This window comes from Myotis yumanensis, unplaced genomic scaffold (assembly GCF_028538775.1).
Source record: "Myotis yumanensis isolate MYYU_CA2020_CCGP unplaced genomic scaffold, mMyoYum1.0.hap1 SCAF_6, whole genome shotgun sequence".
Taxonomy (NCBI): domain Eukaryota; kingdom Metazoa; phylum Chordata; class Mammalia; order Chiroptera; family Vespertilionidae; genus Myotis; species Myotis yumanensis.
This window is the reverse complement of record NW_027223757.1, coordinates 98,435,629-98,461,899: the sequence shown is the minus strand read 5'-3', so window position 1 is coordinate 98,461,899 and position 26,271 is coordinate 98,435,629. Positions and strand designations below refer to the sequence as shown.

Here is a 26,271-nt window from a genome sequence, read left to right as displayed (position 1 = left end):
TCTGGGAGCTGGAGAAAGAAGGGAGGATCTATTTACCAAATTGTAGAGGGCCGCCTGGGAGGCACCTAGGCATTTTCTTATTATTGTCAGCTGAACTCAGAGCATAGGCAGCCACGCCCTGGGAACATGCTTCCCCAATAAGGCTGGACATGTTAATCAGGCAGGGGCGGAACTAGATATGTAAATCTAGGCCTTTAAAATAAACCTGCTGTGTGGCTCAGCCGCTTTGCCGCCTCTCCATCAGAGAGGATGGCGCCCACCTGGCCCCAATTTAAAATCTATTTCTGCATCTTGGTCTTTCTTTAATTTCTTAATCCCCAGCTCCTCCGCTCAAGAACCTGTCGTTTTCCCATGCGGGTCGCGGGAAACAGAAACAGCCCACCACACCAAATTATTAAATTTATTCAAAGATCTTCGTTGTCAGCCTTTCAGTTGACTTGTGTGGGTGAAATAAGGTGGGGTCAGGAGTACCAAAAACGGAAGGCAATGCTTTAAAAACCACTTAAGAGTGGTGAGCTTGGTAAAAAATGGCTCTGGCAAATGTAGCTTAAGTGCATCTATCTTTTCCAGATGAATGTGAGAAGTTTAAAAACCCTGGGAGGTGCACGTCAACGTTTTTGACAATCTGGGCAGATCGCGTTTCTTGTGCACACTTTTTCCAAGTCCCGGCTGGAATTGGAGCGGCTGTGGAGCAGGTTAAACTCGTGTAGTGTTTAAACGTTTTTATTTAACACACGATAGCTTGAAAAGCAACTACTGAGATCTTAATGCACACTTAGCAAGAAGCAGGAAAAATGAAACGATGTTTAGCTGTGAATATTTCAACATGATCCATGAGTTGGGAAATAAGGTACAAACTGGAACAGAAACTCACCTGAGAAAGCACACAAGTCCTGCAACTACTTATTAATGAATGTTTCAACTTTATCAAGCTTCAACTTTTTAAAAGGGTGTTTTAACACAAACTATTTGACAGTTTGTTAAGAGGAGGAGTTTGGGTTTAACTAACTTCCCTATAATAGATTTCATGTCCTCTATGTCGCATCTATGTTTTTTATCAAATACTGGCTGGATTATTCCACCAAATGGTCAAGCCCATAGATCTGCTTGTAGACTTCATCATGTGTCATATATTTGTTTAATCTGATAAGACTCCTCAAACTGCAAAATAAGGTACAAGTTTCAGTTCAGCCACTGAGAAAAAGAACTTTCATTCCAGAAAACTTTTAAGAACCAAAGAAATTGAAGTGTTAAAAAACAGAATTGGACTGAATACATTTTAAAGATATTGGCTTTATTCGGTGATTCATGGCTCTGGCAGCATCCCATCCAGCCAATAGAGGGAGCTCCGAAGGCTGTGCCAATGAGAGACTGTTCTGGGCAGAAGGAGGCGGGAACAAGGAAGCCCTATAGCAGAGCTTGGACTGCTGTGCTCAGGACACTTTCCTCGGGGATGACAGAGGCCCTCACAGTGCTGGCCAGGCCGCTCCTCACTGACTGGCTTACCCTCCCATTTCCGGGAGAGGCTGCAGGTGTGATTGTCTCCTTTTGGTGACATGGGGCTTCCCATAAGTTGCTCCATGTGGGGCCTGTTGTATTGTTTTAAACAACTGGTTTAGCAAGAAGTTCTTTCTGCCTTGTAGCAGAATCACTTTTCTTCTTAACTGGAAAGGGAGACAGGTTACATAATTAGAAACTACTTTCTAAGGGGGGGGGCGGTTAAGGGTGCTTCAGAGTTTGTGTTGCTTTGGCACTTTTCTAGACTTTTTTCCCTTTCCCTGGCTGCTGTTATAAAGTTAATCTCTTTTTCTTTGTAAAAATAAAAATATATACGTGAAAACTAAATGTAAAGCATAGCTCCTTTCTCTGGCTTCGGGTACGTTTGTTGAGCTCTGCATGACTGCACCCCTCATTATGGTCTCAGGGACAACCTGCCTCAGGCGTGGTTTGGCTGGGGGACCCACCCTCCTGCCAGTGCCCAGCTGCTGACCTTGGGCTTGTACCTGCACCTCCTTGGGATCGGCTCGCCGCCTGAACGGGGTGGTGTGTCGTGTTCCCTGTTGCTCTCCCAGCCTGTGACACCGTGTTCTTGGTAAGGAACCTGGATACACTAGGACAGTGGTCGGCAAACTCATTAGTCAACAGAGCCAAATATCAACACGATTGAAATTCCTTTTGAGAGCCAAATTTTTTAAACTTAAACTATATAGGTAGGTACATTATTATTAACTTAATTAGGGTACTCCTAAGGCTTAGGAAGAGCCCCACTCAAGGGGCCAAAGAGCTGCATGTGGCTCGCGAGCCTCAGTTTGCTGACCATGGCACTCGGAGATGATCTACCACTCAGAAATGTAGATGCAGCCCTCCATGGCACCCCCACGGAACCCTTGGCTTTGAACAGGCAGATGTTGTGGGGACCCCCTTTCCCCCACTGGTGCTCAGGACTGGGGAACCCAGTGTGCCGTAGTTCACCTTGCACCAAAGAGGGAACTTCACAGGCAAGATATTCTGCCCAACTCTCAACTGTCCGAGTTCTGCGCCTCCGACCAGCATGGGTGCAGCCTCCCCCTGAGCCTAGGAGTCTGCCCACAGGCTCCGAGGGCCTGGTGCTGGCTGCCCTGTCAGAGCTGAGTGCCCGCCATGGGTGTGTGTGTGGGGGGGGGGGGGGGACGGGCATGGGCTCTGCCCTCAGGAAGCTCCCCTGGCACCTGTCCCCCGGAGCTGTGCCTTTGTGTTAAGAACGGGAGCTCCTCGAGCCCCTCCAGGCCTCATGCTCCCCGGGGCCCTGACGTGTCTCCCGCACAGTGGCTGGTGCAGTGCTGGAAGCTGGTCCACCCTTGCTGCTTGACACAGTCGCTGCAGGGAAGAAACAGCTGCACAGCTTATGTTTCAAGGGACCTGGCATATATGGCATATGTTTGCTCCCCCCCCTCTTAGCACTATGTGTTTTAAACAGGACCACCTCCCTAAGAAAGGTTGTTTCCCCAGGTGAGGATTTTTCAATAAATTTTGGACTTGTTGGGCCCACATCCCCAGGGGTCTGTCCACCAGGGAAAGCACCAAAGCCTATACCCCTGGAGACTCACCGACACAGGGCAGTCCCAGGGAAGGCAAGCAGCAAGGCTGGGAGGACATAACCTTTACTGGGTAGGATAATCTCCTTCAGTCACTTCCTTGTAGCTTATCAGTAGAGCAGTGACCTTGGAATAGCCCTTATAATGGAACACAGAGATTAACCTAGACAGGATTAAACTTAACAGAACTAGATTAACAAACGCCCTAACCTTTGGAATAGAATGGATAGGATTAAAATCAACTGGTATAAATACAGATGTAACAAGACAATAAAGACAGAGAACCTGGCTAGAGAACCTCGCTATGCTGATCAACTGAACACTGTCTCCGTGTCATTCCTTCTTTGCCGACTCCGTCCACACCTTTGGGAACCCCTGGACCTGCTGGGGCTGGACCCCAACAGTGCAGAACAGATGCTATGATGTCCGTGTGCTGCCTGCCCTGAGGTGCCCCCTGTAGGTGCCCGCCTTCAGGTGCCCGCTGGCTGCTGCGTGTCACCTGAGCAGAACTGAAGAGCTCTGGGCTGTCTGGACTCTCTCTGGCCTCAGAGCTCACGAGTCTCCTACCCACTCCCGCCATTAGAAAGCGGGGGTTGCCCTGGGGCAGCCGCCACACTCAGCATACAGGCGAGAGGACAAAGACGGGACAGGTCTGGCCACTGGTGCATCTGTGAGACCCGGGGTGGTGGCGGTGGTGGCCCGGCCCCTGCAGTCCTCCCGCGAGTGGCATTGCTGTTGGTCGTTTCCAGGGGCCTCTGCGGAAACCTACCCACCTCACTGTGCGTCAGAGAGCAATGTGGGCTTTTGGCCGGTTGCCAAGAATGTCTGTCTGATCGTCTATTCAGCCCCCGGGGAAGTGACTCCAGCCCGGGCCCTCGGGTCCCTGGGCCACAGGAGTGGGTGCTGGGCCAGCCATCGCCTGTCCCCTGGACCGCGGGCCTCTGGGCCCCCGTGGAAGTTGGAGTCGGGAATTAGCACATGTGAGAGCCAGTTTCTATGAACCCTGAGATGGAGGCATCGTGCTGCCCGTCGCTCTGCACGGACCAGTCTCTGGGGGAGGCGTGGCAGGGACCACAGGCACCGGCGGTGGTGATGGCTCCTCGCCAAGGGCACAGCCAGCCCCACAGGAAACGCCCTGAGGCTGAGCTGCTGTTAGAAACTGGCTACTCGAGTCAGTTTCCTGGTTACAAGACCTGGTCTTTTTCAATTGCCTGTAACAAGCGACGCCCTTTCAAGCCTAGACTGATTCAGTGGCTGCTGCCACGGTCCTTGTGGGTCCGAGTGTTGTACTGTGGACCCTCTCCCGGTCTCCCACAATCCACCCCCTCCCCCCGGGCCCCGCGCTGCTGGAAGCCTCTGCCACTGGCACCAGCTCTCAAAGGCGGAGGCGGCGGGAGCCTTTGGCTGCGGCTTCTGCCTCCGGCTGGGGCGCTCGGGCATCTCAGCACAATAACCTCAGCGCAATAACCTCAGCGCCATGAACTGAGGCCGAGCCGCCGCCTCCGCGGACACTGAGCAGCCACTTCCCGCTCCAGGACACACCGCATGCAGCCCGTCTGCCCGCTCGGGCCTGGGCTTGGGCTCAGCCCAGCGCGCGGTCCTCCCCTCCACCCTCTCCCGGGCCGCAGGGATCTGCCGTGGATTTTATCCAAACTTTGCTTCATCCCGAGTCACTGTCCGGACCTGCCGGGCAGTTTGAAATCAGGTCCCCGTTATGGGTGCGGAGGGCCCGGGGTTGAAGGACGGGTCTCGGGAGAAGGCGCCCTGGGCAGCTCAGCGCCCGGGAGGCAGGCGGGTGCCCGGAGGGAAGGTGTCTCCTCACACGCAAGAGGACGGACTCTCTCTGCTCAGAAGCGAGGCTCAGAGAGACGAGGTCAGCGCTCTCTGCTCTGGTCGGTACATTATAATTTCGCCATCTGCACAATGAGGTTTGTGTCTATTTCCAACAAGATGAGGCCCGTGAGGGTGAGAAGTAGCTGGTGGTTTAGGCTGTGATAGCCGTTCCCTGGTGGTCTGACTAGGACCTGAGCGGAGACCTTCTCATTTTCTTTCTGTAAAGGCCCCAGTGGGTGGTGAGAGCCGCCCAGGCCACAGTCCGGGGAGTGGCTGCTCCTGCTGTGTGGCCAGCAGCTGATTCCCACCCGGAGGAAGCATCGCTTTGCCACCTGTCACCACACCGAGCCCTCCAGCCCCCCACCCCCACCCCAGGGTCCCTTCCTGGTGTGAGTTTACATAAGTAAAGACCTGAAGGTAGAAACCACACAGTAAAATATAATCCTATCTAATAAAAGAGAAACATGGTAATTAGTGTACGACTGCTACCCTTCCCATTGGCTAATCAGGGCGATATGCAAATTAATTGCCAGCCAAGATGGCGGCCGGCAGCCAGGCAGCTGGAAGCGAACATGAGGCTTGCTTGCTCTAGTAATGGCGGACTCCAACGTTCCCTGCCTGACTTGCCGGCCTCTGATCTGGCAGTTTGAAACATTGTAACAAATATAGAAGCTAAACAAAACCCCAGAAACTAGCTTTCAGCCGGCCGGGATCTCAGAGCTGGAGATGATACAGTGTTTTGATTATAGAACCGAAACAAACCAGATACCTGCTTTCAGCAGCAGAGGCCTTGGCCCAGAAAAAAAAAAAAGGAAAAGAAAAAAAGGAGCGGTTTGGAGCTTCAGTCACCCACCAGCCTGAAAACAGCCCTCAGCCCCTCACCCAGACGGGCCAGGCACCCCAGTGGGGACCCCCACCCTGAAGGGTGTGTGACCAGCTACAAACAGCCATCATCCCCTCATCCAGGCTGGCCAGGCACCCCAGTGGGGACCCCCACCCTGATCCAGGACACCATTCAGGGCAAACTAGCCAGCTCCCACCCGTGCACCAGGCTTATATCCTATATAGTAAAAGGGTAATATGCCTCCCAGCACCGGGATCAGGGGAGCCGCGAGGCCTCCCTGCACTGGGATCAGTGTGACAGGGGGCAGCGCCCAAACCCCCTGATCGCCCTGCGGCTCTGTGTGTGACAGGGGGCGGGGCCACAACCTCCCTATCTGCCCTGCTCTGTTCATGACAGGAGAAGGCGCCCCAACCCCCTGATCAGCCCTGCTCTGTGCCTGATAGGGGGGAGCTCCCCAACCCCCTGGTTGCCCTGCGGCTCTGTGTGTGACAGGGTGCGGTGCCCCAAACTCCCCCCCCCCACGGGCCCTGCTCTGTGTGTGACGAGGTAGAGCCATAACCTCCCCATCGGCCCTGCCCTGAGTGTGAGAGTGGTGGCGCCCCAGCCCCCTGATCGGCCCTTCTCTGTGGGTGATAGAGGGCAGTGCCCCAACCCCCTGATCCACCCTGCTCTGTGTGTAACAGGGGGTGGTGCCCCAACTCCCCTATTGGCCCTACTCTGTGCATGACAGGGGGGAGCTCCCCAACCCCCTGATGAGCCCTGCTCTGTGTGTGACAGGGGGGAGCTCCCCAACTCCCCTGATGGGCCCTGCTCTGTGTGTGACAGGGGGAAGCGCCCCAACCCCCTGATTGGCCCTGCTCTGTGCATTACAGGGGGTGGCGCCGCAACCTCCCCATCGACCCTGCCTTGAGTGTGACAGGGGGCGGTGCCCCAACCCCTCAATCAACCCTACCCTGAGCGTGACTGAGGATGGCATCGCAACCTCCCAATCCTCCCTGCTCTGTGCATGACAGGGGACGGTGCCCCAACTCCCCAATCGGCCCTATTCTGAGCCCGACCAGGGGCTGCACCTAGGGATTGGGCGTGCCCTCTGCCACCCAGGAGCAGGCCTAAGCCAGCAGGTCGTTATCTCCTGAGGGGTCCCAGACTGTGAGAGGGCACAGGCCGGGCTGAGGGACCCTCCCCCCTCCCCCCCAGTGCACAAATTTTTGTGCACCGGGCCTCTAGTAATAAAATATAATATAATTCGGTAGAAAGTTATTGCTTAGGTAACTAAAAGGTAAAAATGTTACTCAAAGGCAGTGATTTCAAACCAATGTGCTGCGGGAATTTTAAAACTATTTAGTCCGGGCACCGACCTCTTTTCCCTTAGATGTCAAATGAAAAATGCCAACAGCCAGCACAATAGCCATCTGTGGGAATGAATAAAAATACACCTGTGTTTTGGTCAAATTGGCAAAAAATACCTGTTTTGGTGCAACAGGGTTTTAGTCATTAGTGTTCTGTGCGCCCTGCGATGGGTCCAAAAGCAAGAACCAGCTGACCCCGAGGGTGGGCAGAGCAGGCCAGGGCTGGGATTGTTAAGTGTCATTTAGAGGAGGGCGTGCGGCACTGAAGCAGGGGCTCCCAGACGCGCCAGCCACCCCTGCGGCTCCCTTCACCCTTCTGGTTTCAGGCGGTGCAGCGCCGGGCAGAGCCCCAGCCACAGCAGGACGAAGCGGAGGAGAGGGGCTTGGACCCGAGCTCAGCAACCTCATCACTAGCACATTTCCCTCCACGCTGGCTTCAGCCGGCGGGTCCTACAGCGTGTCCTGGCTCTGGAGGAACCCAAGAGTCCCTGGAATCATTTTGTTTCTGTGGATACAGGCAGGAGAGAACTAAAGGTGGGCTCCCCTTTCTCTGTCACTCTCTCCTAGCCGCCCTCCCCACAAACAGCCCGGGGAGGAGAGGGAGCAGGGCTTTTCCCACAGGCTGTTCCTGCATCCTCCCCTGGACCATCCTGTAACCATCGCAGCCCCAAACTCCTCTCATTTTATCTGACGTCATTTTTCAGTTTCAACACAGGCTAGATATATAGAGTATTTATACAATAGAATACTTCCTGGCCATAAAAAAAGAGGAAATCTTACCTTTTGAGAAAGCACGGGTGGATGGACCTGGAGAGTATTATACTAAGTGAAATAAGCCAATCAGAGAGAGACAAATACCATATGATTTCACTTACACGTATAATCTAATGAACAAAATATATACAGACTCATAGATACGAAACAGACTGACAGCTGTCAGACGGGAGGGGTGCTGTGTGGGGCTGGATGAAAAAGGTGAAGGGATTCACCAAAAAGAAAAAAAAAAACGCATCGACACAGAGAACAGTATGGCGATTACAAGAGGGAAAGGGGTGGGGGAGGGAGTGGAAGGTGGAAGGGAAGGAGACTTGACTTTGGACCTAGGCACAGATGATGTGTTATAGAAATGTACATATGAAACCAAATAAATTCAGTACAATTTTTCTAAAAAGCGTGTCATAGTGAATAAGTGAATTAACTGGAGAACACTTCCATTGAGACACTTGGAAAGGGAGACTGAGATGATGCCATTCAGAGTGTCCCACAGACAACGTAAGCCTTTCCAATGCTGGGACACAGCCCGACAGTGTGAAGTGCGGATTAACACACAGGATGGGTCTGTAGGACAGAGGGGCTGTTTGCCATCAAATAAATAAGTGAGTTTGATGTTTGTGATGGGAAAATGTAATTTGACCACTTGTGGGTTTACAAGATTATAATGGTCCTTGCAGTGTTTTGAAGGAACATTACATATACCTTGTGATCCATGTTCTTCCATCCTGCTTTCTCACAAGTCTCAGATTTTCTATAAAGGTTTTTATTATTATGAACAGGTTGTATTTTCATACTCTTCCAGTTTTTATTTTTCCTGCTTCTCTTTTTCTTCTACTAATACCATTGAACTCAAATCTGATCCTTGTCTAAGTGTGCTAACAGAACCCTCACTGCTCCTGAGGTCTCTTTCCTATAGTAAGTATTTATGAAGAGAGGAAGCTGTGATTGCAGAGAGGCCCCTGGGAGAACAGTCAGCTCTTGGCTTTGCTGAATTTCTTGTAACACTACTCAAAAGTCAGAACCACTGGGCCTCATTTTCTATTCTCTAATATAACGAAATTAGACTATATAATTCCTATGAAGCCTAAAGGGAGACAAGAGCCACTGTCTGCCTGTGTGAAACAGTTTTGTTGTAAGCTTTTGCAAAGACACAGCCCAAGGACATCTGGAGACCAGTGGAGAACATCCCGCTCTCTCCCAGGTCTCCAGTCAAGTGAGGTGATAGGGGCCTGTCTCAGGAATGTGGGGCCTGGTGACCAGAGTTCTAGCTTCTGTATTGTCCTGTCACTGAGGAAGTGACATCAGGTTTGCAAGGTTCCATTACCTGTATGTGTTCCTTTAAGCACACTTGCCCAGAAAGCCCTCTGGGCTTTTGACTGACACCCCCAGAAATACTGCAAGTTCCCCAGCTCAGCTTTCTCCCACAGCTCCCCGATCTTGCCACCAGGGGCCTAGCATTCAGGAGAGCCCAGTGAGACCTGTGTTGTCTGATTGGCTTAGTGTCCTGGCAAAGCCATTGTGTCCTCCTGGGCCTTCCCAGGGACCCTGCCGACACACGAGGGATGGTACAGGAAACAGTCTTCTAGAGGCCTGGACCGGTGTATATGACATCAAACCCGCCCCACCTGTGGGCAGTGTGACCTGCGCCGGATGCAAAAACTCAGAGAGGGCCAGATCACTAGACGGGGTGGGATGTGGCCTGGACCGCCACTCCCAACAGGCCTGGGCTTCAGCACTGTGATACTGGTGGAGTCACACCGCCCTGGGCCACCTCGCTAGGTCTCCACCTGTAAGAGGGTGAAACGGAGGAAACGAAGGGGTGACCACCCAGGCCATATCCCCTCCTATGGTCTCCCCGGACACGGCGCATCAGACCTGGGGCTGGCTGTGGGCCTACACGGTGGGCGGCCTCCACCTCCCCTCCCCCCCTGGACCCTGCCTAGGCACATGCACATTTTTGGTCCCAGCTACGTGTTTAGCCATTGGATTCTCCCCAACAAAATGCTGCCATGGGGATGTGAAATGGAATCCCTAGCGGAGCCCAGTTGGGGAGGGCGCCCCCTTCCGGGCTCCCCGGGACATCGCACACCGCCCCCGGGAGCCGCTCTCCCGCGTCTCGCATCTCCTGGAAGCTCAGAAGGTGGATGAGAGGCAGCTGGTGGCTCAGCAGGGACAGATGTAGTCCCGGCCAGAGGGCGGGCGGGGCAGAGGGTGGGGGGAGCTGAGCAGCAGGTCAGCCAGGGGGCCCAGGGCTCAGCGGGCCTGGAGGCCCGGCGCCGCGGGCTCTTGAGGCTCCCGGAGGCCGGCTCCAGCGTCTACGGCCATACCACCCTGAACGCGCCCGATCTCGTCTGATCTCGGAAGCTAAGCAGGGTCGGGCCTGGTTAGTACTTGGATGGGAGACCGCCTGGGAATACCGGGTGCTGTAGGCTTTTCATTGCCATTTTTTGAGCCCGCCCCATCCGCCCTTTGGCGGTGTGGGGGGAACCTCCCATCGCCCCCGCGGGGCTACTCTCAGAACTGAACCCCCACCTCCCCTCGCCCAGCCTCGTCCGCCGTCAAAAATTAGGAAATGCTGTCTCGCGCCTAACAGACAGCAGCCCTGCGTTGCAGGGGCGTGTCTCTTCCATTCCGCCCCCGCCCGCCCCCGCCCGCCCCCCCCCCCCCCCCCGCACCCGTGCAAGCCCCAAGCGCTCTGTGCTCTGCGGGGGCAACAGGGGACCCACAACCGGCGGAACCCATCGAACCCCCGGTGCTGCGGAGGGAGGTAGCTCCCCAAACTGCTAAGGGAACCCCGCGGTCCCCACCAAAGGCCCAGGCCGCCCGCCCCTCGCTTTGTGCCATCCCTCGCGGGGCTTCGTCCTACCCGGTGGCGGGGGACACCCCCTTCCGCATATCAGGCAATCGCACCCCCAAAGGAAGGCGCCCTCCTGCATCTTTTCGAAGCTCAGGAGATGGGCTGGGCGGGCCAGAGACAGCTGGTGGCTCTGCAAGAAGAGATCTGGTCCGGGCTGGGGCGGCTGGTGTGCGGAGAGGGGTGGCGGAGCACCAGGTCGGGGAGGGGGGGTGCGGGGACAGGGCTTTTTTATGTTTATATTTTCCTTGCCCAAGCTCCGCCCCGTGGCCAAGGCAGGGCCCTGAGGTCCACTGGGACGCCCGCCCCCTTCCTGCCACTCTGCAACACTCCACCTCCCACCCCCAAACACTCACCCTGAGCCCAGGAGAGCGGCCAGGCCACTCCCCTCCTCGCCTTGGCGGTGTTGAGGGTTTGCTGGGGAGACCCCTGGCCCTACTCTAGGATCCCCCAGCCCCGGCCACCACGACCTCCACCCCCCAATCAGGGAAAGGGGTCTCCCGCCTGACAGAGGGCACCCCGGGATGGGAGGGATGTGTCTGTGACGCTAGTGGAAGAGGCTCCAGCGGGCTTGGCTCAGTGGACAGAGCGCAGGCCTGTGGATGGAAGGGTCTCCGGTTCCACTGGGGTCAAGGGCACTTACCGCCCTTGCAGGCTGGAACCCTGCCCCCCCTCGGGGGCGCCTGCCAGAGGCAACCAATCCAGGTGTCTCCCTCACATCCATGTTTCTCTCTGCCTCTCCCGGTTTTTCCCAGTCTCCCTAAAAGTCAAGGGAGAGATAGTCTGGCCGAGGACTATGAGAAATAAATAGATAAATAAATAAATAGATAGGTAGATAGATAGATAGATCGATAGATAGATGATAGATAGATAGGTAAATAGATCAATAAATAAATAGATAGATAAATAAATAAATGCATAAATAAATGCACAAATAAATAAATAAATACAGGTGGAACTGCTGAACACTCTCGGGGGAATCTGATATCTGGCTCTCCTTGGTCATCTTAATCCCGTGGGGACAGCGCCCTCTGTACCCACCCTCAACTCTAGGCCCACTCTGACTGCGGGTGGTCTGGTCTCTAGCTCCCGGGCAAGGATTGGAAGAAGTTGTGCTAGTCCAACTGAGTCTCCATGACCACCTGGGTGGAGCTCTGATAAGGCAACGCCTGGTGTCCGGGCCATTGGAAAATTGCCCGGGTCTCACTACAGTAGGAAAACCCACCATAAAGTCATTTTCCCTGATCAGGTGCACAGGGTTGTCTGAATAGACTTCTAGCCATGAAGGAATAAAATGAGCCCTCAACCCCTAGGATTTCCAGAGGGTACAGGAGCTTGGTCCCCAGCACTCACTTCCTCTTGTGCCCCCCATGACCTGAGGTAGGCACTTAAGAGACCCAGCAAACCACCCCTCCTGCAGTTTCTTTCGCTCCAGCACGCTCGCGCGCACACACACACACGCACGCACGCACGCACGCACGCACGCACAGTGGCAAGGACTGATACGATGCCCTCAAGTGCTCCCAGTTGTGGCCTCCCTGGGATTGGCCAACGCTAGGCAGTCCTAAGTTACCTGAGGCTACACACTGCTCAAGGACAGCAGGCGTCAGAAGGGAGACTAGAGCCACTGTCTGCCTGTGTGAAACAGTTTTGTTGTAAGCTTTTGCAAAGACACAGCCCAAGGACATCTGGAGACCAGTGGAGAACATCCTGCTCTCTCCCAGGTCTCCAGTCAAGTGAGGTGATAGGGGCCTGTCTCAGGAATGTGGGGCCTGGTGACCAGAGTTCTAGCTTCTGTATTGTCCTGTCACTGAGGAAGTGACATCAGGTTTGCAAGGTTCCATTACCTGTATGTGTTCCTTTAAGCACACTTGCCCGGAAAGCCCTCTGGGCTTTTGACTGACACCCCCAGAAATACTGCAAGTTCCCCAGCTCAGCTTTCTCCCACAGCTCCCCGATCTTGCCACCAGGGGCCTAGCATTCAGGAGAGCCCAGTGAGACCTGTGTTGTCTGATTGGCTTAGTGTCCTGGCAAAGCCATTGTGTCCTCCTGGGCCTTCCCAGGGACCCTGCCGACACACGAGGGATGGTACAGGAAACAGTCTTCTAGAGGCCTGGACCGGTGTATATGACATCAAACCCGCCCCACCTGTGGGCAGTGTGACCTGCGCCGGATGCAAAAACTCAGAGAGGGCCAGATCACTAGACGGGGTGGGATGTGGCCTGGACCGCCACTCCCAACAGGCCTGGGCTTCAGCACTGTGATACTGGTGGAGTCACACCGCCCTGGGCCACCTCGCTAGGTCTCCACCTGTAAGAGGGTGAAACGGAGGAAACGAAGGGGTGACCACCCAGGCCATATCCCCTCCTATGGTCTCCCCGGACACGGCGCATCAGACCTGGGGCTGGCTGTGGGCCTACACGGTGGGCGGCCTCCACCTCCCCTCCCCCCCTGGACCCTGCCTAGGCACATGCACATTTTTGGTCCCAGCTACGTGTTTAGCCATTGGATTCTCCCCAACAAAATGCTGCCATGGGGATGTGAAATGGAATCCCTAGCGGAGCCCAGTTGGGGAGGGCGCCCCCTTCCGGGCTCCCCGGGACATCGCACACCGCCCCCGGGAGCCGCTCTCCCGCGTCTCGCATCTCCTGGAAGCTCAGAAGGTGGATGAGAGGCAGCTGGTGGCTCAGCAGGGACAGATGTAGTCCCGGCCAGAGGGCGGGCGGGGCAGAGGGTGGGGGGAGCTGAGCAGCAGGTCAGCCAGGGGGCCCAGGGCTCAGCGGGCCTGGAGGCCCGGCGCCGCGGGCTCTTGAGGCTCCCGGAGGCCGGCTCCAGCGTCTACGGCCATACCACCTTGAACGCGCCCGATCTCGTCTGATCTCGGAAGCTAAGCAGGGTCGGGCCTGGTTAGTACTTGGATGGGAGACCGCCTGGGAATACCGGGTGCTGTAGGCTTTTCATTGCCATTTTTTGAGCCCGCCCCATCCGCCCTTTGGCGGTGTGGGGGGAACCTCCCATCGCCCCCGCGGGGCTACTCTCAGAACTGAACCCCCACCTCCCCTCGCCCAGCCTCGTCCGCCGTCAAAAATTAGGAAATGCTGTCTCGCGCCTAACAGACAGCAGCCCTGCGTTGCAGGGGCGTGTCTCTTCCATTCCGCCCCCGCCCGCCCCCGCCCGCCCCCGCCGCCCCCCCCCCCCCCCCCCCCGCACCCGTGCAAGCCCCAAGCGCTCTGTGCTCTGCGGGGGCAACAGGGGACCCACAACCGGCGGAACCCATCGAACCCCCGGTGCTGCGGAGGGAGGTAGCTCCCCAAACTGCTAAGGGAACCCCGCGGTCCCCACCAAAGGCCCAGGCCGCCCGCCCCTCGCTTTGTGCCATCCCTCGCGGGGCTTCGTCCTACCCGGTGGCGGGGGACACCCCCTTCCGCATATCAGGCAATCGCACCCCCAAAGGAAGGCGCCCTCCTGCATCTTTTCGAAGCTCAGGAGATGGGCTGGGCGGGCCAGAGACAGCTGGTGGCTCTGCAAGAAGAGATCTGGTCCGGGCTGGGGCGGCTGGTGTGCGGAGAGGGGTGGCGGAGCACCAGGTCGGGGAGGGGGGGTGCGGGGACAGGGCTTTTTTATGTTTATATTTTCCTTGCCCAAGCTCCGCCCCGTGGCCAAGGCAGGGCCCTGAGGTCCACTGGGACGCCCGCCCCCTTCCTGCCACTCTGCAACACTCCACCTCCCACCCCCAAACACTCACCCTGAGCCCAGGAGAGCGGCCAGGCCACTCCCCTCCTCGCCTTGGCGGTGTTGAGGGTTTGCTGGGGAGACCCCTGGCCCTACTCTAGGATCCCCCAGCCCCGGCCACCACGACCTCCACCCCCCAATCAGGGAAAGGGGTCTCCCGCCTGACAGAGGGCACCCCGGGATGGGAGGGATGTGTCTGTGACGCTAGTGGAAGAGGCTCCAGCGGGCTTGGCTCAGTGGACAGAGCGCAGGCCTGTGGATGGAAGGGTCTCCGGTTCCACTGGGGTCAAGGGCACTTACCGCCCTTGCAGGCTGGAACCCTGCCCCCCCTCGGGGGCGCCTGCCAGAGGCAACCAATCCAGGTGTCTCCCTCACATCCATGTTTCTCTCTGCCTCTCCCGGTTTTTCCCAGTCTCCCTAAAAGTCAAGGGAGAGATAGTCTGGCCGAGGACTATGAGAAATAAATAGATAAATAAATAAATAGATAGGTAGATAGATAGATAGATCGATAGATAGATGATAGATAGATAGGTAAATAGATCAATAAATAAATAGATAGATAAATAAATAAATGCATAAATAAATGCACAAATAAATAAATAAATACAGGTGGAACTGCTGAACACTCTCGGGGGAATCTGATATCTGGCTCTCCTTGGTCATCTTAATCCCGTGGGGACAGCGCCCTCTGTACCCACCCTCAACTCTAGGCCCACTCTGACTGCGGGTGGTCTGGTCTCTAGCTCCCGGGCAAGGATTGGAAGAAGTTGTGCTAGTCCAACTGAGTCTCCATGACCACCTGGGTGGAGCTCTGATAAGGCAACGCCTGGTGTCCGGGCCATTGGAAAATTGCCCGGGTCTCACTACAGTAGGAAAACCCACCATAAAGTCATTTTCCCTGATCAGGTGCACAGGGTTGTCTGAATAGACTTCTAGCCATGAAGGAATAAAATGAGCCCTCAACCCCTAGGATTTCCAGAGGGTACAGGAGCTTGGTCCCCAGCACTCACTTCCTCTTGTGCCCCCCATGACCTGAGGTAGGCACTTAAGAGACCCAGCAAACCACCCCTCCTGCAGTTTCTTTCGCTCCAGCACGCTCGCGCGTGCGCGCATACACACACACACACACGCACGCACGCACGCACGCACGCACGCACGCACAGTGGCAAGGACTGATACGATGCCCTCAAGTGCTCCCAGTTGTGGCCTCCCTGGGATTGGCCAACGCTAGGCAGTCCTAAGTTACCTGAGGCTACACACTGCTCAAGGACAGCAGGCGTCAGAAGGGAGACTAGAGCCACTGTCTGCCTGTGTGAAACAGTTTTGTTGTAAGCTTTTGCAAAGACACAGCCCAAGGACATCTGGAGACCAGTGGAGAACATCCTGCTCTCTCCCAGGTCTCCAGTCAAGTGAGGTGATAGGGGCCTGTCTCAGGAATGTGGGGCCTGGTGACCAGAGTTCTAGCTTCTGTATTGTCCTGTCACTGAGGAAGTGACATCAGGTTTGCAAGGTTCCATTACCTGTATGTGTTCCTTTAAGCACACTTGCCCGGAAAGCCCTCTGGGCTTTTGACTGACACCCCCAGAAATACTGCAAGTTCCCCAGCTCAGCTTTCTCCCACAGCTCCCCGATCTTGCCACCAGGGGCCTAGCATTCAGGAGAGCCCAGTGAGACCTGTGTTGTCTGATTGGCTTAGTGTCCTGGCAAAGCCATTGTGTCCTCCTGGGCCTTCCCAGGGACCCTGCCGACACACGAGGGATGGTACAGGAAACAGTCTTCTAGAGGCCTGGACCGGTGTATATGACATCAAACCCGCCCCACCTGTGGGCAGTGTGACCTGCGCCGGATGCAAAAACTCAGAGAGGGCCAGATCACTAGACGGGGTGGGATGTGGCCTGGACCGCCACTCCCAACAGGCCTGGGCTTCAGCACTGTGATACTGGTGGAGTCACACCGCCCTGGGCCACCTCGCTAGGTCTCCACCTGTAAGAGGGTGAAACGGAGGAAACGAAGGGGTGACCACCCAGGCCATATCCCCTCCTATGGTCTCCCCGGACACGGCGCATCAGACCTGGGGCTGGCTGTGGGCCTACACGGTGGGCGGCCTCCACCTCCCCTCCCCCCCTGGACCCTGCCTAGGCACATGCACATTTTTGGTCCCAGCTACGTGTTTAGCCATTGGATTCTCCCCAACAAAATGCTGCCATGGGGATGTGAAATGGAATCCCTAGCGGAGCCCAGTTGGGGAGGGCGCCCCCTTCCGGGCTCCCCGGGACATCGCACACCGCCCCCGGGAGCCGCTCTCCCGCGTCTCGCATCTCCTGGAAGCTCAGAAGGTGGATGAGAGGCAGCTGGTGGCTCAGCAGGGACAGATGTAGTCCCGGCCAGAGGGCGGGCGGGGCAGAGGGTGGGGGGAGCTGAGCAGCAGGTCAGCCAGGGGGCCCAGGGCTCAGCGGGCCTGGAGGCCCGGCGCCGCGGGCTCTTGAGGCTCCCGGAGGCCGGCTCCAGCGTCTACGGCCATACCACCCTGAACGCGCCCGATCTCGTCTGATCTCGGAAGCTAAGCAGGGTCGGGCCTGGTTAGTACTTGGATGGGAGACCGCCTGGGAATACCGGGTGCTGTAGGCTTTTCATTGCCATTTTTTGAGCCCGCCCCATCCGCCCTTTGGCGGTGTGGGGGGAACCTCCCATCGCCCCCGCGGGGCTACTCTCAGAACTGAACCCCCACCTCCCCTCGCCCAGCCTCGTCCGCCGTCAAAAATTAGGAAATGCTGTCTCGCGCCTAACAGACAGCAGCCCTGCGTTGCAGGGGCGTGTCTCTTCCATTCCGCCCCCGCCCGCCCCCGCCCCCGCCCGCCCCCGCCGCCCCCCCCCCCCCCCCCGCACCCGTGCAAGCCCCAAGCGCTCTGTGCTCTGCGGGGGCAACAGGGGACCCACAACCGGCGGAACCCATCGAACCCCCGGTGCTGCGGAGGGAGGTAGCTCCCCAAACTGCTAAGGGAACCCCGCGGTCCCCACCAAAGGCCCAGGCCGCCCGCCCCTCGCTTTGTGCCATCCCTCGCGGGGCTTCGTCCTACCCGGTGGCGGGGGACACCCCCTTCCGCATATCAGGCAATCGCACCCCCAAAGGAAGGCGCCCTCCTGCATCTTTTCGAAGCTCAGGAGATGGGCTGGGCGGGCCAGAGACAGCTGGTGGCTCTGCAAGAAGAGATCTGGTCCGGGCTGGGGCGGCTGGTGTGCGGAGAGGGGTGGCGGAGCACCAGGTCGGGGAGGGGGGGTGCGGGGACAGGGCTTTTTTATGTTTATATTTTCCTTGCCCAAGCTCCGCCCCGTGGCCAAGGCAGGGCCCTGAGGTCCACTGGGACGCCCGCCCCCTTCCTGCCACTCTGCAACACTCCACCTCCCACCCCCAAACACTCACCCTGAGCCCAGGAGAGCGGCCAGGCCACTCCCCTCCTCGCCTTGGCGGTGTTGAGGGTTTGCTGGGGAGACCCCTGGCCCTACTCTAGGATCCCCCAGCCCCGGCCACCACGACCTCCACCCCCCAATCAGGGAAAGGGGTCTCCCGCCTGACAGAGGGCACCCCGGGATGGGAGGGATGTGTCTGTGACGCTAGTGGAAGAGGCTCCAGCGGGCTTGGCTCAGTGGACAGAGCGCAGGCCTGTGGATGGAAGGGTCTCCGGTTCCACTGGGGTCAAGGGCACTTACCGCCCTTGCAGGCTGGAACCCTGCCCCCCCTCGGGGGCGCCTGCCAGAGGCAACCAATCCAGGTGTCTCCCTCACATCCATGTTTCTCTCTGCCTCTCCCGGTTTTTCCCAGTCTCCCTAAAAGTCAAGGGAGAGATAGTCTGGCCGAGGACTATGAGAAATAAATAGATAAATAAATAAATAGATAGGTAGATAGATAGATAGATCGATAGATAGATGATAGATAGATAGGTAAATAGATCAATAAATAAATAGATAGATAAATAAATAAATGCATAAATAAATGCACAAATAAATAAATAAATACAGGTGGAACTGCTGAACACTCTCGGGGGAATCTGATATCTGGCTCTCCTTGGTCATCTTAATCCCGTGGGGACAGCGCCCTCTGTACCCACCCTCAACTCTAGGCCCACTCTGACTGCGGGTGGTCTGGTCTCTAGCTCCCGGGCAAGGATTGGAAGAAGTTGTGCTAGTCCAACTGAGTCTCCATGACCACCTGGGTGGAGCTCTGATAAGGCAACGCCTGGTGTCCGGGCCATTGGAAAATTGCCCGGGTCTCACTACAGTAGGAAAACCCACCATAAAGTCATTTTCCCTGATCAGGTGCACAGGGTTGTCTGAATAGACTTCTAGCCATGAAGGAATAAAATGAGCCCTCAACCCCTAGGATTTCCAGAGGGTACAGGAGCTTGGTCCCCAGCACTCACTTCCTCTTGTGCCCCCCATGACCTGAGGTAGGCACTTAAGAGACCCAGCAAACCACCCCTCCTGCAGTTTCTTTCGCTCCAGCACGCTCGCGCGCACACACACACACACACACACACACACACGCACGCACGCACGGAATTCTGCTCAGCCACAAGCTAGGCTGATGGCTGCCAGTACAGCGGTGGTGGTGGGAGCCTCTCCTGCCTCCTCAGCAGCGCTAAGGATGTCCGACTGCAGCTTAGGTCTGCTCCCTGCTGGCAAGTGGACATCCCCTGGGGACTCACGGGCTGTCAGAGGGATGTCTGATTGCCATCTTAGGCCCAATCCCCCGGAGAGCAGGCCTAAGCCAGCAGGTGGTCATCCCCTGAGGGGTCACAGACTGCGAGAGGGCACAGGCCGGGCTGAGGGACTCCCCCCCAAGTGCACAAATTTTTGTGCACCGGGCCTCTAGTAAGTATATAAGTTCTTTGGTTTATCTCTTCTCATCACCCCAACCCTACATCGAGGTATGTCAGTCTGTTCCATGCCTCCCTGCTTCCGGTCTTATTTTGTTGGTCAATTAATTTTATTTATTAGATTCTACAAATAAGTGAGATCATGTGAGATTTGTCCTTCTCAGTCTGGCTTATTTCACTTACCATAATAGTCTCCAAGTCCCTCCATGCTGTCCCAAAGGGTAAGAGATCCCTCTTATTTACTCCTGCATAGTATTCTGTGTAAATGTCCCACAGCTTTTTTATCCACTCATCTACTGATGGGCACGTGGGCTGTTTCCAGATCTTAGCTATTGTAAATTGTGCTGCTATGAACATAGGGGTGCATATATTCTTTCTAGTTGCTGTTTGGGGGTTTTTAGGACATATTCCCAGAAGTGGGATCACTGGTTCAAATAGCAGTTCCATTTTTAATGTTTTAAGGGAACTCCATACTGTTCTCCACAGTGGCTGCACCAGTCTGTGTTCCCATCAGCAGTGCACAAGGGTTCCCTTTTCTCCACATCCTCACCAGCATTTGTCATTTGTTGATTTGTTGATGGTAGCCATTCTGACAGGTGTGAGGTGACACCTCATTGTTGTTTTAATTTGCATCTCTCTGAGGATCAGTGACTGAGCACTTTTTCATATGTCTCTTGGCCATCTGTCTGTCCACTTTGGAGAAATGTCTATTCAGGTCTTCTGCCCATTATTTATTTATTTATTTAGTGCTTAAAACCAAAGTGATGTATATGCTTCAAGTATTAAGTGAGAACAGTACATGAACAAATAATGAAACTTAACAAAAAACGGTACAAACTTCATGCTGTGGGCTATGGGGTCTCCCTGCTGGACCTGCAGTTCTTTGGGGGCCTGTGGGGGAGAGGGGTGGGAGAGAGGGGTGGGAGAGAGGGGTGGGAGCCCACCCCACATGCTATTTGGGCTGAAATGTAAGAGGCCTGCTGGGATCTCTACGGAACCACTGTGCCCAGACAGCTAGCTCCCCTCCACCAGCTCCGGCCAGTGACACCATGAAGTAGCTAGGAGCAAGGACACCTATTCTTCTGGGCTCCTCAAAAACTAGGTGAGGGTGGCCTGCCCATAAGAAACTCAAGAACAGATGGGCAGCCCCTCAGGGGACTTTGCATCTCCCCAAGGCCCCAGCTTCCTGCCCTGGAAACTAGGGGCTCCTAGCCAGGGCCCACAGGGGCAGTGGGGGGAGATGGGTTTAGGAGTTTGTGGCTCCTACCCACAGCCTGGTTGGAGTAGGCGGGTGGTGGGGCTGCTCCTCCTCCAGCATGTACTGGTCCAGGAGGCCCTTGGTGTACTGCTTGTCCACCGTCTCCTTGGACACACCGCGGCTCAGGAGCCCTCGCAGGTGGTCCCTGAGGTGGTCTCTGCCCTGGACCTCCATCATCACCTCCAGCACCGTCATGCCCTTGACCAGCAGGTGGACCAGAGACCGCTGCATCTCTGAGGACCTGGCCAGCGCCACCAGGTGCCAAGGCAGGCCCTGTGTGAAGGCGTCTTCGGGCGCAGGCCATGGTGCCTGCTCAGATGCAGGCTCACGGGAGATCCAGTCCAGTGTGCTCAGCTGGCACACCAGCTGGATGCCCTGCTCCACGGTGGCCCAGGGCCTGAAGGGCATCTTGGTGACCTCACCTTGAAGTGCAGGAAGGACTCTGGCGCTGGCACCAGGCCTGCAGCAGCCGGTGAGCAGGCCCTGCGCCACCCTGGCCCTTGCAGAGGCGGTTGACGGTGTGGCTGGTCAGGTTGCCTGCAGTGCCAGTTCCCAGGAATTGAGGGCCAGGGCCGAGCCGCCTTGGCCCTACACCCACAGGATCCAGGCTACCATGTGCTCCTTGGGCTTCTGCCTTCTGCTCATTTTTTAATTGGATTGTTTGTCTCCTTTTGTTAAGTTGTATGAGTACTTTACATATTTTGGATATTAGTCCTTTATCAGATGTATCATTGGCAAAATATGTTCTCCCAAACAGTGGACTTCCTTTTCAATTTGATGGTGGTTTCTTTTGCTGTGCAGAAGCTTTTTATTTTGACATAGTCCCATTTGTTTATTTTCTCCTTAGTTTCCTTTGCCCCAGGAGATGTATCTGTAAACATATTGCTACCAGAGATGTCTCAGATTTTATTGCCTACTAGAGGCCCGGTGCACAAAAATTTGTGCACTCGGCGGGGGGGGATGGGGGGGGTGGGGAGGGGGGTCCCCCAGCCCGGCCTGTGCCCTCTCGCAGTCTGGGACCCCTCAGGAGATAATGACCTTCTGGCTTAGGCCTGCTCCCGGGTGGCAGAGGGCAGGCCCAATCCCTAGGTGCAGCCCCTGGTCAGGCTCAGAGCAGGGCCGATTGGGGAGTTGGGGCACCGCCCCCGGTCACACTCAAGGCAGGGTCAATGGGGAGGTTGTGGCGCCACCCCCTGTCACGCACAGAGCAGGGCCGATCAGGGGGTTGGGCGCAGCCCCCTGTCATGCACAGAGCAGGGCCCATCAGGGGGTTGGGGCACTGCCCCCAGTAACTAACAGAGCAGGGTCCATCAGGGGGGTTGGGGCGCTGCCCCCTGTCACTCACAGAGCAAGGCCCATCAGGGGGTTGAGGAGCTCCCCCCTGTCACTCACAGAGTAGGGCCGATAGGGGAGCTGGGGCACCGCCCCCTGTCACACACAGAGCAGGGCGGATCAGGGGGTTGGGGCGTTGCACCCTGTCACACTCAGGGCAGGGCCAATGAGGAGGTTATGGCTCTACCCCGTCACACACAGAGCAAGGCCCATGGAGGGGGATTGAGGCGCCGCACCCTGTCACACTCAGGGCAGGGCCGATGGAGAGGTTATGGCTCTACCCTGTCACACACAGAGCAAGGCCCGTGGAGGGGGATTGAGGCGCCACCCTCTATTACCCACAGAGCAGGGCCAATCAGGGGGTTGAGGCACCGCCACTGTCACACTCAGGGCAGGGCCGATAGGGAGGTTATGGTTCTACCCTGTCACACACAGAGCAGGGTCGATCAGGGGATTGGGGAGCTCCCCCCCTATCAGGCACAGAGCAGGGCTGATCAGGGGGTTTGGGCGCTGCCCCCTGTCACGCTGATCCCAGTGCCGGGAGGCATATTACCCTTTTACTATATAGAATAGAGGCCTGGTGCATGGGTGGGGGCCGGCTGGTTTGCCCTGAAGGGTGTCCTGGATCAGGGTGGGGGTCCCCACTGGGGTGCCTGGCCAGTCTGGGTGAGGGGCTGAGGGCTGTTTTCCCGCTGGCAGTTGACTAAAAGCTCCCAACCGCTCCTTGTTTTCTTTATTTTTTTTTATTCTGGGCCAGCTTTAGCTCTGAGGCCTCGCTGCTGAAAACATGGATACAATGTTGCAGTCCGGGGCTGACTGACAGCTGGTTTTTGTTTAGCTTCTTATTTGCAACATAGTAATAGTTGCTTAGAGTTGCAGTTGAGAGTCCGGCGAGTGAGGCGGGGAACGTTGGAGTCTGCAGTTCCTGGAGGAAGCAAGCCTCCCTGCTCGCTTCAGTGCATGGCTGCCGGCCGCCATCTTGGCTGACAGTTAATTTGCATAAGGATACGCTGATTAGCCAATGGGAAGGGTAGCGGTCGTCCGCCAATTACCATGTTTCTCTTTTATTAGTGTAGATGTTTTCTTCTAGGAATTTTATGGTTTCATGCCTTACATTTAAGTGTTTTAACCACCTTGAGTTTTTCTTGTGTATTGTCTAAGGTGATGTCTAGTTCATCTATTTTACAGGTGTCTGTCCAGTTTTCCCAGCATCATTTGTTGAAGAGACTGTCTTGACTCCATTGTGTGCCCTTGCCTCCTTTGTCAAATATTAATTGACCATAATGGTGTGGGTCAATTTCTGGGGTCTCTGTTCTGATCCATTGGTCTATATGCCTGTTCCTGTGCCTACCAGGCTATTTTGGTTGTAATGGCTTTGTAGTATAGTTGGATATCCAGTATTGTGATGTGGGGAACTGATATAGGGTTAAGCCTCGGACTGACCTGTTGGCAAAGTCACACACAAGTCCCAGCTTAGAGGGCACAGTCCTCTTAGCATAATTAGGCTTGACCTTATAACACTCCCTAGATCTTATCCGGGAAGCTAATGGGCTGAGGGAAGTGCAGGAAGTGTAACTAAGGTCCAAACAAGTGAAACTCACAAGAACTGTGTAACTATGGTGACCACTGCCCTGTTTACCTCTGACTATAAAAGGTTGGTACGGCCTGAGAACCAGTGGAAGTCCTTCCTCCTGAGTTGGACTTGCCCGCCTGGCCCCCAATATTCCCAAATTATCTCGTGTCTCTTATCTTTCATTTGTGTGTGGCTCTTCTTCCAGATCCTGAACCCTGAACCACGCGGGACATGGAGGGAAACATTTACAACATCTGGCGCCCGATGGGAAATCTGGAAGTGAAGGTTTCACTAGAGCAAAAAAATGAATTTTCACCGGCAAGGTAGGGAACAAAGAATTCACCATAAAGGTAGGAAAATTCACCGTAAAGGTAGGGGGTTATTTCTTTTTTTTTTTTTTTTAATTAAATCTTTATTGTTCAGATTATTACATTTGTTCCTCTTTTTTCCCCCCATAACTCCCCTCCTTCCAGCTCCCACCCCACCCTCCGCCCTCACTCCCCATCCACTGTCCTCATCCATAGGTGCACGATTTTTGTCCAGTCTCTTCCCGCATCTTAGGGGATTATTTCACCGCACACAAAAGCTCACGATCAGCTGCAGAAGTCCATATCTGTAAGCAGGGTGGGGACGTTTTTCTTAACCAGGTTAACGGGGCAGGATTAGGCTTTAAAAAAGTAGATTCGGCTTATAAAAAGTAAGAAACTTTATTATAGGTTTTTGATTTGCATGCTTAAGAGTTTAAAGTTTCAGAAGGTAATCTCTTATAATTTTTGCTTGATGTTATAGAACATAACCCTTGTTTTCCTGAAGTAGGTACATTAGATCTTGAAAGTTTGCCAAACAGTTAATCAGAACTTGAAAAAAAGGTCAGCAGTAGGGAAAAAACTTGCCTCCAAAAACTGTTTTCCCTTGTGGAACACGGTATTTCATTTGCTAGAGCCTTTAAGAGAGGCCAAGGAGGATAAATCTCCTCCCCTTGCACCCTCCACTCCTAAAGAGGAGCAGAAAGAAAAGAAAAAATGGGAGGAATGGCCTTCATGGCTCCCTCCACCTCCATGTCCTAATCCTGAAATATTTAATTCTCCGTTAATAGAATCACCTGTGCAAAAAGGCCAAATTATAAAGAAACTGGAATATTAAGAGGTACTCTTTTAAATCAGGCTGAAAAAAGAGTGCCATGGTCATCTCAATGTGGTTTCTTGTCCAAATTAAAATCTTAATTTGTATTTGGAATCTAAAATCTGTAATAAGAAATGAAACCCTGCTGCCGAATCCGCCTCTGCTGTGGAGAGATTCAAAGGTGGCAGGAGAGGGCAGAGGTATAAGCTCTCCCACAATGAGATTACTTAATGTTTTATTTAAAAATTACCGGAGAACATCTTATGATAACCAAATTTTGGCTAAGATAATCTTGGGTGCTAGCTATAACTTTGGAAAGCGAAATAGGAAAAAATTTAAAATGTCTTTTCCTATTAAGCATGACTTTGGGAAAAATACCCCATCTGAGTCATTTGTTGAAACTTCCCCCAAAGCAAAGGATGTGGGGAAGGGAAGAAGGGAGCACATGGCGATCCAATATGGACGCCTCCTCCCCAAGTATTCTAATTTAAAGTCCTTCTTGTAATTGAAAAGTTTTACAAAATTTAAAAATGTGTCTGGGATTTTTGTGCACATGTAAAGAGAAAAGCTGGCTTAAAACTAATGTGTGCAACTGTCCTGTTTTTGGACATTTAAATAGAGTTTTGAGCTGGAGTCTCTTTGCAAATGTACAAAATAAAACCCAAGACTGATTATTTCCTAAGAAAAATGACGAATTTGACCCAGGGAAGAAATGCAAGCTGGTTCTAGCAACAAGATTGGTATTTTTCCATAATAAAGTGATTTTTGGAATGTTAATAAAGCCTGTTCCAAAGTTAATCTTAAAGCCTCAAAGAAATTCAGTAAAATTGTCTGTTACAGAAAATTTGCCAAAGTAAATGCCTTAAAATAATAAATGGATTTGAATCTCAAGAATTATTGAAATATATTAATTATGAAGGTTCAGTAGCCCAGGGAGAAACTAGCTTAGCTCTTTGACATTTAAATGGACCAGGTTAGACCAAACTTGTTTCCCCAGCGGAAAACAGTTTTCCCGAAGCTGTGATCTCGTGGCCAATTTTGAAATTTCCCGCCAGCAAGCAACCAGCAGGAAACAATGTAGCTACAAGTTTGCTTCTTGACTTTCCCCAGAAAAAATTATGGTCGTTTTAAAGTCAAGAGCTGGGCCAGACCTGTTTTGCCAGCCTCAAAAGTACTTTTCCAGAGCCGCTGGGAACTTGGGACCTTGAAGTTTATGGAATCAAATGATAAAAACTTATACCTAGGTATTTTGAAGTGAAATAATGCTGAAATATTGATCTGAGTATGCTTCGTACGAAATCTAGAGGATAGTATTGAATCTGTTGGTTGGTTATGTTTTGTATTTTTGATATTTATTCTTAAAAATGTTACTGATTGAGAAATGCTAAATATTTGACTTGCCAGCTAAAAGTTTAAGGTTCAGATTGAATTGGGAGAAATTGTGTATTTGTAGCTAGATGCCTAAAGTGTAGAAATTTATTTTTTTGGAAATAATTTTTGTTTTCTCTGAAATAATTAGGAATTCAAAATATGTTGCTTATTGGTCTAATTGAAAAAGAGGATAAATTCTGTAATCCCAACCAAAATTTTTAAATACAAAGATCAGTTTAAATTTAATTGATATCTCTTAATAATTATAAAAAGTATATCAT

At 54.0% G+C, this 26,271-nt stretch overlaps 1 long non-coding RNA gene, 3 other non-coding genes and 1 pseudogene across 5 annotated transcripts; 3 read left to right on the top strand and 2 right to left on the bottom strand.

Moving 5' to 3' along the window:
- Positions 1-1,156: 1,156 nt before the first annotated feature.
- LOC139013302 (uncharacterized) lies at positions 1,157-11,031 on the bottom strand. Of its 2 annotated transcripts, XR_011471967.1 has the most exons (5): positions 10,741-11,031; positions 9,500-9,661; positions 3,087-3,212; positions 1,991-2,110; positions 1,157-1,664 (listed from the first exon to the last, which is right to left on the bottom strand). It is a non-coding gene; the product is annotated as an uncharacterized lncRNA (long non-coding RNA). The 2 variants fall into 2 exon arrangements; XR_011471968.1 differs by lacking the exon at positions 9,500-9,661 and having other exon boundaries at positions 1,164-1,664; positions 10,741-11,025.
- LOC139013423 (5S ribosomal RNA) lies at positions 10,188-10,306 on the top strand. Its single transcript, XR_011472056.1, has one exon. It is a non-coding gene; the product is annotated as a 5S ribosomal RNA (ribosomal RNA).
- Positions 11,032-13,564: 2,533 nt separating the features above from the next.
- Positions 13,565-13,683, top strand: LOC139013434 (5S ribosomal RNA). The gene has a single exon (XR_011472067.1). It is a non-coding gene; the product is annotated as a 5S ribosomal RNA (ribosomal RNA).
- Positions 13,684-16,969: 3,286 nt separating this feature from the next.
- Positions 16,970-17,088, top strand: LOC139013411 (5S ribosomal RNA). The gene has a single exon (XR_011472051.1). It is a non-coding gene; the product is annotated as a 5S ribosomal RNA (ribosomal RNA).
- Positions 17,089-20,580: 3,492 nt separating this feature from the next.
- LOC139012972 (uncharacterized) lies at positions 20,581-21,207 on the bottom strand (annotated as a pseudogene).
- Between the last annotated feature and the right edge of the window lie 5,064 nt (positions 21,208-26,271).